The sequence below is a fragment of the Temnothorax americanus genome, unplaced genomic scaffold, assembly GCF_048541705.1.
Source record: "Temnothorax americanus isolate GAGA-0224 unplaced genomic scaffold, ASM4854170v1 Scaffold25, whole genome shotgun sequence".
Taxonomy (NCBI): Eukaryota; Metazoa; Arthropoda; class Insecta; order Hymenoptera; family Formicidae; genus Temnothorax; species Temnothorax americanus.
The window spans coordinates 855,779-872,174 of NW_027509391.1; the positions used below are offsets into that span (position 1 = coordinate 855,779).

General features: G+C 43.2%; 1 protein-coding gene across 5 annotated transcripts in view; it reads left to right on the forward strand.

The window, feature by feature from the left end:
- The window catches only part of LOC143898945 (uncharacterized), a 198,786-nt gene that overhangs the window by 10,894 nt on the left and 171,496 nt on the right, over positions 1 to 16,396 (forward strand). The window lies entirely within an intron of this gene.

A 16,396-nucleotide genomic window follows, 5' to 3' on the forward strand; every position in this document is an offset into this window, starting at 1 on the left:
ACCCGCGACACATGTAAACCCTCAAAGCATACGGGGGTGGCCCGTTTGCGGTATATGCAAATTCGTTCGCGGTAACAGCCAGTCAGCCAGCCCTTTTCCTACAGCTTTCATTGTCCTGCGCTGCCGGCGCTTTCACGGTCGGGGGAGAAGAACGGTTGACGCCTATCGCGCTTCGACTGAGTGGTTATATCCGGAATTTTCGTTCCGCGACCGTGGCGCGAAATATTTAAAACGATTCGTCCGAGGGGAGATATTTCCGTGATAATTCGACGGCCAGAGGCGGCAACCGGAGATAAATTCATTCGGGGATACGGAGATCGCACGCAATTAATTTGTACAAAAAAATTGTGCAGTAGTGCATATAAATGTCCACAGAAGATATACATATAGAGCGATATTTTGAGAATTCTATGATCTGCATATTAAGAGAGTATCACTTTTAGCGATAGAAAAATCTTTCTCGGTAATATTTTGCCCTCTATTCTTCTCAGCGATAATTCACGAAATAGTATTTATAGTATTACCTTATAGGGACTGCGGTTGTTGATCGAAGTTGATAATTAACCTCGTTTTATAACTGTATTCATAGCTTATTGGATAAGGGAAATTTTTATTGAGACGATCGGGCAACACACGTGCGATCTTTGCTCCTTTATATATTATAGAGGTATATTTAAGATATATACCTCTATATTTTCAAGATATTTGCCTCGAGATGTAAATAATCTTAAATATATTGTAGTATTAATTTAATACGCGGTACTTTATCATTCTCATATTATATTTGCATGACAAATATATCGCTTAAATAATTCAAAATTAATGACAATAACGCGGTTGTGACTTTGTATTTCAAGCAATGTGTAGCCAATCTTTATTAACTAGCATATTTTTTTATAAATTATGTCCAAGTAGAATGAAATTGAATAAGCGCTTTCTATTGGGCATTAAAGATATATATTGAGCAATATTTGTATATGCACGATATCCGAGAGTAGATTCAACAAGTAGTCAAAGGGGAGGTTTGTCTTGATCCGTGAATAACTAGCGGGGTTCAATCCAGAAGACTTTATCGAATAATCTCCGCGCGTTAATAAAGAGGCTCGTATTAGCATCTGGACGAGATTAACGATAGAAAATTAGAATTAACCGCGAGTGATTATTCGACGTTGAGCGACTACATCTTTAATTGCGATCCGCGGGCGTTGAAGAAGAATGGCACGGGTCGCTTTCCCGATAATAGAGATTTATTTCGCGCGCAGCACGTCGGGACGAATTGTCCCTAAATAAAGATGCATTGCCCGAGATGAAATCTTTTTTTACGGTCACGCCATTCTGGAGTGATGGCCTGATAAAAATGGCAAAAGGTGATCGTTCGGACATTGATTTAGAATATTTGAACTTTGCTCGTTTTGACAAAATTCCTGATATTCTTAAAGAGAATCTCTTCAAAACATATTTTTGTAAAATATCGCTTCAAACTAAGAATTATTTTGTTTAAAATTAATCCTCGCCTTTTTAAAAATAGTTTTGCTTATAAAACGCAGCAAATCGCTATTTTCCAGTAAAAGAGATATGCAAACGGCTGTTGTTGGTCTCCGAAAACGAAGGCTTATGTTACTCGTGACAAATGATAAATATGGTCGTGTCTATCAAAAAGCGCAAATTTTAAATTCTTAAAAAGGAGAAAGACTGCGCGAAACCGGCAGAAATAACTTGGAGATCAAGCGACAATGCCCGATAAAAGTGGAGTATCACAAGGGACGTATCACGTATGCGGGATGCCGCGTCGGGACATTTTTTCCCTTCCTTCCTCTTTCCTTTTCCCCTTTATTCTAGATATACGACTCGCCGGTGGTTACGCCACTCGGGACTCTTAGGGCGCACGGTTCACCGGGGAATCGGGAGAACGAGCTCTCTCGCCGGGGCAAAAAAGGGGAAAACTTACGTACATACGTCGTGTCGCGTTCTAGATCTCAAAATAGCTCGTCGACTCTTCTCGCCCAGGTTAGAGAATACCACTCGCCCGTGAAAATACGAAATAGTAATATAAAGTGTTTCACGTACTTTCCCTTATTTACGAATTCTCAAATCGATTTGGAGTATACAACCTTTTTCCTAATTTTCCTATAATGAGGACATTGTAATGCTCGGCGTGAAATTCATTTCTGGTTGAAGAAAATTACTCCCCAAAGTGCTTTGACGCGTCTTCAAAAAAGCTGCGAATCTCCGTACAAGTTTCTTACTTATAATATGATGTTATGTTACACAAACAATACTAATTTTTGTATATTGTCAAAAAGAAGAAGAGCGTTTTCCAGGTAAAGTGTATCGCATGTCGAATAGTTTATATAGAAAAGCAAGCGCTCCGCAGAGAGAGGAGATAGACGCATCATCGCTTTATTTATGCCGCGCATTACTTATATGACACAGCCAAACCAAACATACGAAGCCAACTAACTGGCGTAAGCTCCCGCAAACTTTACGAAGCACAGAACTGCTAACATGAAAGACATCGCGTTCTCACGGCAGCGCTCATAAAACGCATTTCCAATCGTATATGGTACACGTACGAGTCTCGATAAGAAGCCGAAAGAAACAAGGGATCTGTTGAGTATATATACACGATGAGGAGAATGGAAGGGAAGAATAGGCAGTGTCGCTGAAACGAGTCGAGCTGGGCGTAGAGGAACAACCATAACTTCATCTATACGTAATGGTTCTAGCCCGAGCTAACATAGATAAGGAGCTGCCTTTTCCAAACGACTCATCCTCTTGCCGATGTAAAAGCCCCACATAATTCTCGTTGGCACACAGCCGTCGGGTTCCCACCTCCGCGTTCCACGCAGGCTAAGTCAATTACGGTGCGGCGCGTATATGAGCGCGCGGAAGATGAAGAGAAGAAGAAGCGAAAAACGAGAGCGCGTGCACGCGCGCGCGCGCGTCGAGATTTTCACGCTCTCTTTTCTCCCCTTCCTTTTCCCCTCTAGACGATTTCGCCATTCGCGAACACGCTTCTCTCGTGGGAAGGAAACTTTATTTCCGCTCATCGATCGCGTTTGTGCGCGGGGAATACCCCGTTAGCCGAGCGAGGTCTGTCGATTATACTTGAACTGCGCGTTGATCGGAAATCAAAGTTTTTGCTCTCCCCTTCGGGGGAGGCTACCCTGGCGACCGGGAACATTACGAGTTTCACGACGAACTCGGAATTTCTCGTAAAGAACATACTTTCGAGATGCTAGTAAGATCCAACACTTTTATCGTATTCCAAAGTGTCTAAAGGACAACACAGAATTTTGATATACTCGTGACTGAAGGATTTTAACGCGTATTTTACTCCTTTCCAAATAAATCTTCCCTTTTTATCACGGGTGTCTAAATAACGAGAGTGTGGCTATAAAATAAAATTAAAAGATCACGCTCTTTTGAAGGTTAATCGACCGTCTCCCCTATGTTCTCGCGCCACTGTCGCCGAGCTTTTAATTCCAGTCGGACACGCCCTCGGTGGCGAAAGGGTTGAGGCTTCCCCGTATCCCCCGTATCCCCCGTAGGCTCATCGAGCACGTGAGCGTGTACGAGGGCTTCCAAAAAATGTTTACTTTGCGCTTTTCGTTTTCGGATAAGAACGTACAAACGGCTTTTCAATATTCCACCGCGCCCTTTTGTGAGGGAACGTGTCGTGTGTTTTACGGTTCGATAAATTTCAACGGCGCGCACCAGTGTATACCGGACAACGTATGTAGACCAAAGCATAACAATGTCATCAATGTCTTCCGGTCGACAGAGCACTTGCTGTCGTCGGCTCTCGCTTTTCTCGTGTAGACTAAATCGTGTGACGTTAAGGGGGTAAGAGGTTCTCATCAGGAACGACGCGAGCCGAACACACGTGAAATCTTATCGCGTATAATCGACGTCATATCGCGGCACCTTCGTTTTCCTCCAAGCACGTCGTGCGATTTTACCGGAACGTGCAGTCTCGTATTTTGGAAAATACTCTAAACCAAAACGGAACGCTTGTTATATCAATGGAACACTTATTGTTCGCAGTTCGAGACTTCCGAACAGGAGAACAGCTATGAGAAATGACAAAGCTGAAAACGATTTAGGAAGAAAGAACATTTCGATAACGAGCCGCTTGCAGATAATTTAGATTTATCACATTGTTACTCGGTAGAATTTCATATAATTAATTTATTACGAAATTTATCGCGTGTCTGCAACGAAATGCAGATTAACCCCCGCGGCTTTAATCTCCGAATTAAATCGTGCGTAGCTTCGTAATTGATTTTGCAAACGAGTCACCGAGAATTTCGCCCAACAATGGGAGGGCCGTATTTTAGTGCCGTAAAAAAGGGTTACGTTATTTCTTCCGTTCGCCGCTCTAACACCGTGTATCCTTATCTTCTCGCGCTAAAATACGAAAACAAGGTGACACCGAAACGAGAATTCTTCTCTCATCTTCCGCGCGGATACGACCGCGATTTCTCTTCATTTTTGGAGCAACACACATTATTTACCTGCACTTTATCACCATTTCCGCCGGCCCCTGGTGGTCACCGTAACACGGCCGCTGTTTTATCTCCCGTTTCCTTCACCACGTTATTCCGCTCCTTTACAACCAACTTTGCCTTGACGTCACACATATGCACGCTCAGACGGCGATGTCAGCCCTTTACCAGACTCAAACTTCCGCTTAAACTTTATGCTTTCCACTTAAATCCTTTAAGTTTTATCTGCTATATTTAGGAAATGTTTTGTAGAAACTCAGAGTAGGTATAAGAAAAATTTAATGAATGTCTCGGTCAGATGACTTGATTTTGAAAATTAGAATCAGGCGAATTAAACTTCAAAGAAGCTGCATTTTACAGCATTTTGCAGTTTATAAAGCCTTACTTTGTGGACGACGTACGTAAATGTTATTATATTTAACAGTGTGAAAATGGAAAATAAAAAGAAGGAAATATAATTTTATATTTGCTGGAAAAAGAATTTTTTACCGTTAAAAACGACGACGTATATAATTGAATTATTTGTGCATATGGTAAAAAACACTGTCGCCGCGCGAATTGAAGGGGCTAATTAGTCGTCATTAATTTTCGTGTATGAGGATATAATAACGATATTGCAGGCAGTCGCGATAACTCCGGTACATCGAAATAAACATGTAAATTCTACGTGATAGCGCGTTATATTTCGCGCTGCACGCGTTTCCGTTTGCAGCCGTGGATTTTTCGACGTCGGCAATTTCGACGCGGCAAAATATCCCCGGAGCCTCGTCGAGGCAATATCTTTGCGACGTACACGGACGTTTCGACGTTCGACGCTTCGACGAAGCGTCGAAATTAAATGATTTATTCCCGCGATGGACCGAGCTCGAGGTGTCTTACGGCAGAATCCGGCAAGTTGCCTGCGGACCTTGTACCATCGCGGAGTACAAAGGCCGGGGTACTTGGCCGGGAGTCACGGACGGGGGCAGAAGGAAGCGGCGCCGGCGTGCGTGTCCTTACCAGGGTGTTCGTCATGGAATTAATGGCCAGCACGGGGAGGGTTACGGAAAGCATTATTCGGTCGGAAAGGCGACGAGGCAAGAAATTATGGTTTCGCGTTCATCGAGGTCGACGAGGGACCGTATCATCCGTCGGACGAAAGGGGTCTGGTTTATTGGGGATTACGACGAGGATATTGGAACATATGCTTTCTGCTTTACGTTTGCGGGGAGCCTTCGGTGAAAGCTATCGACTGCTTGATCGTCCGGAAAATACGAGAATGGCTTTACTGTCCGCATTCGAGCCACCGGTTTTTGCGCTCAAATAACGACGCGAAGAGATGACAGAGGAAGAAGTTAATTGTGACAAATCTGTTCCGTGATCGGTAGACAAAAACTCGCGAAAGAATCTATTAATTACATTATCTCTTGCGTCACACAGCGGAAACTTGCGTCTCTAATTAAAATCTCGTTTGTCAATTAGTCGCAAAATAAATAAAATAATAAACTTTGTTTTGGAAAAAGAATTTTATTCTGACCTCTATATGGTCAAGATATCCAACGTGGGAAATTAAAAGTCGCATGCAGTGTTACGAAGTTGCAGATCCCGCGTGATTTTCGTCAAGACAACTTTGACTGCGAAACTCATTAAGGAGTAATCGCGCATTTAGAGCTACCGTCACATTAAACTGACGATATCCCAGTGCCCGATACAACGTTTTGGAATAATTGATCGCTGCTCGACAGCCATGGGATGCATTTCCACGCCCCGAACCCTCTGTCTCTCTCGTTCTCTCTCTCTCGATAGAATGGGACCGGATGCGCATACGTGTCTGCACGTTTCATATCCGCGATACGTCCCGCGATGAGCGCTATGGCCGTCGAAAGACACGAACGTGTGCCCCGGGTGCGATTTGCTGACTGGCTTCCCCCCCGGTCCGTGCAGACGAAGTTAATCGGCCCCGAGATAAGGGATGACGCCTCACTTCCGCGGTAATTAGGTTGTGCGGTTCAGCAACAATGGTGATAGAACGCGATAACGAGCAGCCCGACGTGCCCGCGGAAATGCGCCGGCGAAATGCTGGATTTATTGTTGCGACATTCTCCGAGCACGATTCCTCGGCTCTGCAAGGGAATTCTTGATGATGTTCGCGCGAATGTTGTTCTCCCGACAACGAGATTCGTTACGTTTTCAGTGTGCGCCGAAACTTTTGCGTCTAATTAACTTAGTCTCCAATTAAAATTTCACGAAGTTGACCGATCAGTCTACAATTGATACTAACTTTGCGATTACTTTCATAACAAGATGTATATAAATGTGATTATATTTTAAATTTGTGATTATAAAAAAAACCATAAAACGTATAAAAACCATAACACGTGTGAAAAAATTCTCGTATATATTTATTATTATTTAATTCGAAATAGTAAGGAATTGATTTTCAAAATGTGATAATATTGTGTTAAAGACGAATGTAGATAGTCTTTGATTTTATTGCTCTTGATTTTTAAATCTTTAGTACAAAAATAATTACAATAACATAATTCGACAGCGGCACATAATGATTTTTATTAACAAAGTTTTATTGCTATGAAAGCTCAAGAATAATATAACGATCGTTCCGTTTTACCTCAAGTACCTTAGCGGCAATTCAACCAAATACGTCGATACGAACACGACAGCGAAACGCCATTGAATGACGCAGTAAACGTTATATCCGATCACAGTGCATTGTACGTGACGCATGACATCCTTACTTCTCGATCTGAGTCCCCTGTCTCTCTGTTAATGGGCCACTTAAAGGGGAATTCGCGTAAGACCGCATACATATTTCCGGGGAAATGGGATAAAAGTGCGACGCTACGCTTTCACTGGAATTGGATCGTGTAGCCCAGTAATAATAGTGATATAGTGTCTCTGCGGAACCTTATTATTACCTCATATATTACGGAGACGTTTCTAAGGTAATAAAACGACCGAAACGAAACTATGGAACGCCTTCCGTCGCTATCGGTAATCCGTTAACTCTTAGCAAAACAGAAACTTTCGCCAGCTTAACGGAAATGATAATTCATCGTATCGGTTTAACTATAATTTTGCGTCTCCTACGATTGTCGAATCCGTTGACTTATCGTTTCCTCACGTAATACCGAAATACGAGTTCGAAGCTTTTATTAATTCTATGTCTTTACACTATTATCTCATCGCAATTATCTGCAGAGAGATATCAACTTTTTTAGTAAATGAAAGCTCGAATCTCGGCCTGGTCTATACGAATGAAAGCGCGGCATCGATTATGAATAACTTTGAATACCGAGCCAGATGATTTGCAAAAACCTCTGTGAAAAGAGGGAATCGCTGTTTTGAGCTAATTAGATTTTGCGCCTCAGTAGCGACGATTACATTATTGAATAGATGACAGCCCCGTCATGCCACTGCATCTCCGGCTTAATTTACTGCACATGGCTTTGGGATTGCCTTCGAGGTAAAAGTATTGGATTCGCTATTCATTCGCGTGTGAATCAAAACGTATCAATTTTCAACAATTTCTATTTTCAGCCTTTGCATAAAACATTGCTTCAAAAGATTGCGCAACGTATTTTTATCACATATAGAATATAATTCAGTTCAACAGAATATAATTTTTAAATCCCTCGTTCGTTTGCAGTTCAATTAATATCAAACACGTTCTTATTGATATAATATATCTTATTGATATATAAATAATTTTATGTAACACGTGCATGGAAAGTGCCCATTGCGCACGCTACGCGTGCGTGACGCGTATCACGCGCTATCACGCACGCGTAGCGTGCGCAATGGGCCACTTTCCCTGCACGTGTTACATAAATAACTATTTTTGCACAGAATTATTAGAATTTCTCATATATATAATATATTTTTGCAAATTTTTAATTTTAATTTTAAATTAAAAATCATATTTGATAACTATATCAAACCATTCATTGCAATATCACATCCAATATTTACGCGCTTGCCAGAGGCGATATTTTCCGGTTGACGGTCTGTTCTGTTTTTTCGCGTGAATTCACGGCAACACTTTTATTTGGGTTACATCAAACCCCTTCTATTACCGCCGGTCATATGTATGCATGTATATAGTTATTCAATTAAAGGACAGCTGCATTTTTTTGTCAAATTATCGATCACGACTCTACGTCCGATATTTTCACGATTGCTCAGGACAAGTCGCGGTCTAGTGTTATCATGAAATCAGCGTTATCAAACATCACGCTTTTTTCTTTTCGTGTCCATTAAAACGACGTCTCGTTGGACGATCTCCAGTGTTACGTAAGTGTTACGATTTACGTTTAACATTTTAATAAATATACCTTAGCTTAATGCCTATTATAGAAACAAATGTCAATGAAGCATTTATGTTGCTTCTTGCAACGCAAATTGGTGGTGTCGCTCTCAGTTGATCGCGCGAATTCCAATGCGATTTACAACCAACAGATTTACTCGCGGTACGCGGATTCCGCGCGCACGTTACTGGCAGCTGCATATGGATAAACGGCGGCGCACTCAGGCCATGTCCCGCCGATGTTAATCGTCACGCCGGGATAAGGGCCGACGGCTGCGTTGCATGGCAATTAGGTCACGTGACGCAATAACGATAACGATGACAATTATAACCGTGTCGACGAGGTGATAACCGGTACGTTCTCCCTTCAGCCTATCTGAGAGAGGAGTGCGTCCAAGTATTTCGCGCGTCCGCCTTCTCTCGTTCATTATTGCTCATCGTGACAATCTTCGCGCCGAACAATAGACTCGATAACCCCCGTCATTGATCCGATAAAGAGAATCAACGACATCGAGAACTGTCGAGTTTTGCATACGCGACTATTTATTAGCCAGATCCGTGAGAATGAAATGAGAGCGATTTTCCGCTCGCGTCTCTCTCTCTCCCTCTTTCTCTCTCTCTCTCTCGCTCTCTCTCTTTGATTGCTTTCTGTTCGCTGCTTGCTGTTTACAACTGGACTTCTGTTCTTGCAGTAGCGTATTCTATATTTTTTTGTAGTTATTTTTGCGTAGCATTGTTCTCCTAGTTTTAAGCTGCATTAATTTTTAAGGCGAGTTAGTTGTAAGTTAGTTTTAAGTGCGTACTGTTTGAGAGAGAGCATGGACATGTTCTATTTACGTTTATTATATTGTATTCATTCTTTGCCCTTTAGCTATTGCTTGGGCATAATAAACTTACAATCAATCAATCTCTCTTTCTCTCTCTCTCTCCCTCTCCCTCTCTCTCCCTCTTTCTCCGCGCGAGCGAATCGCGGTCGATTAATCGCGTTGCTCCGGATTTATTTCGCCCGCGGCGCGATTTTTCTGGTCATTTTCAGCGCACGCCATAACGTCGTTTAGATGCCTCGATAAAGAACGTACTGCACGGTGATGCAGGTAGGTTTCACCTAGAACTGGCTTAAAATCGGTTTTTAAACACCACTCTAAGGCTAATATTACAAATTTGCACTTTATACCGATTACATGTATGTCATACAATAATAATACATAATGTAACACTTTCGGTTCTTTTTTCCTGGCTTCTCACTCGAGCAACCGTGATGTCTCTAACCATCTAGTAAAATCGCTTAATTAATCACGATATGGTACGATCGAACAAAAGAAAGGGAAGCAAGTTTGCGACCCTTTGAAGCGACCCTCTTATCACGCGATGTATATAAGTATACCATAACTTCTGTACCCTTATATAAGAGTTGAAACGAAGCGTCGGATATCTACATTGATGCATCCCTCGGGGGCTACAAAAATGTTAATAATGCTTAGTTTCATTATCTTACTTCATCCACCTAGTCGGATCAAAGTACAATGAAGATCCCAAGAAGAATATCCCGAGGGTACAATGAAAATCCCCGACAAGGTAACATTTCCCTTAATTATCTCGCGGCATGTAGCTTGCGCGCGGATGCAAGAAAATAACGTCGACCTTCGATTTATTTAAATATTATTTTATCCATGAATAACGTCGTTTCGTTGTGCTAGGTATGTGCTTGTTTATAATGTAGCCGGCTCGTCTACGTTATTTCTGATTCCAATTTGTTCGATTATAACATGGCCACTCCACTCTAGTCTGTTTCATAACGAAGCAGTCACCGTGACTTACATTGAAACGCATTTCCGTGTTACTTAATGACATCGCGATGCAGAATCGCGTTGTTTGTCGTTCCGACGTTCGTTGATGGCGATCTTCTCGCCCGAGGGATTTCCACGCGAGTCAGGGCGAACGCAATCACGGGATCGTCCTAATTACTCGCCCACACGACATGTCCGACAGCGTAACCGCGGGTTGAATCGGACTCGCGAATCTCGGCACTGTTTTTTTTGTTTACCCTCGTCGGGATTCCACACGTGACTCTTGTGCATCGTCGCGCTCCACCCTTTATTGTACACATCCCAGCATCCCACCACGGGGTAGTCCTACGAATCGCAAATCTCACCGGCGCGGTGCATTTTTAAGGCGCGTGCTCCGCGCTGCGGTCGATTCCGCGGGGAAAGGAAATATTTGCGCTACCACGCGCGGTAAATCGGCGAGCCCATTGCGATGCAACCGGCGCGGCGGCACCGGACGCGGCCGCAGTTGCATCCAAACGTGAGCCCGCGCCGGCCGTCCGAAACGCTGATTGCCGGGCGTACCTTTCATTGCACCAGCGCTACGCGTTATGCTAACTCCCCTTTATTCCCCGATCGCGTATTAAAGGCCTGAGCCAGGCATTACGCGGTGGTCGGGTTGGTTTATGGCGTGCCGTAAGTGCGCCGCATATACGCGAGCATTAAATTCGCCGGTAACAATGGCCGCGCTGCGCGTAACTTTGGCCGCGTGGAACTTTCGATGTTGACCCTCCGACGCGCTATGGAATTAATATGTCCCTGTACGCGTCGCGGACCATTTCCTGATTATACATACATATCCATATAAATATGTATGTATGCACATACTCGCAATTAAGTCCATATAATGCACGCTTTATTTTCGGCGTCAGATTTTCGATCTTCGTAAAATAATACACAATTTACATAGTAGACGAAATTTTAAACAGAAATACTCTGTAATTAGTTCCAAATTTAGTACAGAATTCTAATGATTTAATGGCGAAGCAAGTAACACTCTCTCTGCGTATATCGCGAGAAATAATTTTAAAGAGTTGAGATTTTTACTTCACTTTGTTCTGCACTTAGCAAATTATCGTCCGAGCGATATGAAAATTTAGCCGACACTTTAAAGTTTATTATGTAGAACTTTAGATAAGGTGCAAATTTAATAGGGCATCGGAGGGTTAATGTCCGTTGCAACTGAGGCAGAATAGATCCACGGTAATTAATAAAATTAGGGTCGATCGAGGCGCAACTTGAAAGTTGCTACTCTCGGCCGTGTACTTCAGATTGATCCAGATATTAATCTATTACGACATCTCTGCTCTATTATCAGAGAAATTTGTTATATTACTTGTCACTTATTTAATATGCTTATAACTTATTATGTCTCTATTGTCTCTATCACTTGTCTCTATTGTTTTATACGTTTGCAAGTTATAGTGTTACCCGAGGTGTTACCATTTTAATATTGTCATTTTGAGGTATACATTCATACTAATAAATGTAAAATTTGTTGTGTAAGACATTATTGGCAAGAAGACGACGACGAGGGAGAGTTTACGAGATAACATTAGAATAACATTATTCGATAACATTGCATCGATAACACTGCATCGATTATCGCTATCGAAATGAGATTCTAAGCGGTCCAGCGCTTTGCGAATCCATTAGTCGATATAAAAGATAGTCAGGCGAGGGATTGGGCGGTATGGCTATGCAGCGGTATTTTTAAGCAAGCGCAAATAACAGTGCATTTTCTCCTGGTAAACAAACGTATCGACAATCCTCCGAACGGATTGCCATAATTTGCATCGGCCCAATCGCGGGCCGATATCACCGGTAGAGCGGTAAACCCCGCGCCATAATCGCGACAATAAATGAGCGGTATTCGCGCGTCCGTATAAAACTGCACTCGCATTTTCAGTTACAGCTGCAGCTGCAGCACGCATTGACACACGTCTGGCACGTAACGGGCCAGCGCCCGCCATTTATATAACCGTCCGCCGCGAATGGATTCGAGTGGGGAATGGATATTGCGTATGGAGGAGAGGGGTTGCGCCCATCCGTACTGCTCGATGGGCGCCGAGGGGTTGGGCGAGGGTGAGCCTGTGCGGGGCTGCGAGGAAGCGCCAACGTGTGGATACGGTGAAATGGAGTGACAGTCGTCGAGTAGTTGCGGACCGTAGAGGGGAGTAGATAACGTTAAGTGCATTACGCTGCTGTGCACCGTCTTCGTGCTTACACAATGACTGTCTCTGCGTTCTCTATTTTACACCCATACTTGCACACATACATATACGTACTGAGAGTAGTGCATACGTATTTCCGGCTCTCTCTCTCTCTCTCTCTCTTTTTCTCTCTTTCTCTCTTTCTCTCTCTCTCTCTCTCTTTTTCTCTCTTTCTCTCTTTCTCTCTCTCGTTTTTATAGCCTCTCCGTTCCGTCTCATTTATCGCTCTCCATCAATTTCTTTCGTTTCTTTTCTCCCCGATGCCCGCCGGGACGGTTCTCGGCCGCGTTAACTCGTCGGGACCCTTTACGTATCATTGCCCGGCCGAATCGACTGAACGGCTCGCTCCAGCTCTATTGGCCTCTATATAGAATGCTCTCCATCTGTCGGTCCATGTTGAGTTTCAAAACAAACTGCGGCGGCTCGTCGTCGTCGTCGTCGTCGTAGTGGTGTCGTAGTCGTCGCAGTCGCTCTATATATGTGTTGGCAGTTTTCGACGTCTAGCGCGAGCGACAGAACGCTCTCGCATGGCCGCGATGGATCTCTCGCCGCCTCTATTTCCCTCCGCTTTTACAGCCGGTTTTCCCAGCCTCCGCGCCACGAGTGTTTGTTCTTTCCCGCATCGTTTTTCTCCCGCTCGCTTTTTACTCTCGCATTCGTGCACCGTTTGTTCGGCAATTTGCGAGCCTGCTTATTCTCGGGCACGGACGATATAAACGCCAGCTATCGATATCAGAGAAAAAAAAACAAGTAGCGAACGCGGTGTTACATGATAATGAAATAATCCATCAAAGAGATTGGCTTGTCGGCCCAACGCGCTTTGCATTTCGCGTGTTATTTCATTTTCTCTACTAATTTCGCATAATACAATCATGCAATGATATAATTTTTGTTAATATTCTCATTATTAACACTTTAATGGCATATATTATACTATAAAAATATATATCTATACTATATATATATATCTATACTATTATTATAAAGCAACAGGGTTTGCATTTTTTTTTGTCCGCTATGATCTCGGAAACCAATGTATCGAATTTTTACCAAACGTATATGAAATAGGGGTAGAATTTTCCGGGGAGTGCTATAGGGTGTATAGTTTTTTGTTACCGATCTTCTGGAAACCGGTTTTTTTAATTTTTTCAATTTTTTAGGAAATAATTGGCCGAATCTCAAAGAATTATAGATCAAGCGGAGGCAGTATTTTTCGGGGAGTGCTATAAAGTGTATAATTTTTCGTTACCGATCTTTTTGGAAGCCGGTGCGGAAATTTTTTCAATTTTTCGGGAATTTATTGACCGAATCTTAAAGAAGTAGTGGTAGAATTTTACGGGGAGTGCCATGATGTGTACAGTTTTTGTTACCGATCTTTTTGGAAATCGGTTCGGAATGACCGAATCTCAAAGAATTGTACATAAAGTAGGGGTTGAATTTCCCGGGGAGTGCCATAAAGTATATAATTTTTCGTTACCGATCTTTTAAAAACCATTTTTTTTTAATTTTTTCAATTTTTCGGGAAATAATAAAGGGGGAGGGGGAGGGGGGAAAGAGGGAAAGAAAAACAGACTATTTGCGTGTCTTAATACACATGTTCTCCGGGGTGAAACCCGGCGAGGCATGCTAGTATATATACATATATATGCCGTATATATACATAGGATAGAGCTGGAACACATTATGCATCAAATAAGTGGCACATACCGTACATAAATAAAAATACCATTCACGCTATCCTCCGCTATATCAATTTGCGTGAAATTGCTGCGAATATGAACGAATAAAAAGAGCTTGCACGGAAATGAGAGGCAGATTTCTGTTTGACTCGATGGCACGTGAATTATGAAGCGACCAAGATCTGACGGTATCGTCGTTCCCGCGGGGGACGCGAATCGAGCGAAACTTTGCCGAGATGAAGCAGGCGAGACGTCCCCAGGCCCCGGACGTCCGTCGGTGATGCTAGAACACGTGCCTACGACGGAATGAAAGTTTCGGGTGTGCGCTGGTACTGCTGGCAGGACCATGCTGACGAATCCTCCGTACGTAAACATGCTAGACACGCTGCCACCGTTCGCGATTTCTGAACTTTTCGACGGGATTTTGCTGAAATCGTATCTTCACGAGACTCTGGAGACTCCCTCGCACGGAAGGTTCCCGTCGACATCGACTCTGTTCTGCAGGAAGAGAGTTAACGTCGGGCGCGGTTGCTTCCCGGCGGGAAGCGACTGTCCTACGGTGCGTCGAAAGTACGCCGTTAAGATCTTCTCGACGTTAGAATTTCGTCCGTGCGAGAACACGCAGCCACGGGATTTATCAGCGCGATTGCGCCACAGCAATGATTTCGGAAGTCGCAATTTCGTCTTCACGAGTCCCCCGACGTTTCCGTCATTCCGTTGCATTACTCTTCGCGATCTCCGTAGTCTCCGGGAGTACTCCGCAGTCTTCCATGGCCTTTAGATCGATAAATATTTATCCTCGTCGTGTTCTCGATTGCGACACTGAGCGGCGCAGACCGAGCGGGATGAAATCGCTCACGTTTATTCACGCGTACGTTTCCCACGTTCGTAACATACGTTTCTCTCCGACAGAGAGAAACGCCGGATGGATTTCCCGCGGTTCAAATTCAGGGAGGGATATCGCGAGGATGTTAAATGCATTATCTGCGCCAGCTCGATTGCGGTATTTCGGTAACGCACGGATAACCGGGCGATCCACTTGAGCAATCGACCAATGCTATGTGTGATGAATCGGCATCGAATCGATTGTCGTAAGATGAAATAAACGCAACAGACGGAGGGGGCGATGGAGAGGAGAAGAAACAGGGTAATACTGCGATACCCGATTTAACTTCTCCATGCATACCAATCGGACGTGGATTTCAGTATCATTAGTTTCACCGTTCTGAAATCCGAGCGATAGCTCGATAAACGATTGCTATATTGGATGTTCTATTGATATCGGAGTTTGTTGTGTATTCGCGCGGGTTATGACAATTTACGGAAATGAAATTTGACAAAGAAATGGATGACTTTTTAGATACGCGTGAAAGACATTTAAAACATTTTAAAACAATGTTTCAAATACGTCATAAATCGGGACGTAAGATATCTTATAAATATTATACAGATGTCTTTCTGATAATTTCAGAAGAAGTCTTGGAAATTTTAAGACATCTCTTGACGGTTGTAAAACGTTATAATATCTTATAAATTTTCTGACGATATTAAATCGCGCGCTTGTGTCGCTTTGAGATGCACTGGTTTGTGAATTTTTACATTTCGTTTAACACGCGTTCGTAGCTACGGATTTATTTTGCAAAAATTGGGACGAAAATCGAATATCGAGGCGAAAACTGAAAATGCGTCATTAAAATTACCGGTCAAGTAATTACGTGTATACCAGTCGCTGTTACGTTACTCTCCGTAATATCAGTTGTTTCAAAATGCAAGCACACGCGCGTGTCCCGCGTGACCCTTTGTGCGACAAATGCATACGAATGCATAACGCGCGGAACGATAAATCTAATTCCGTCGAACGAAACGCATC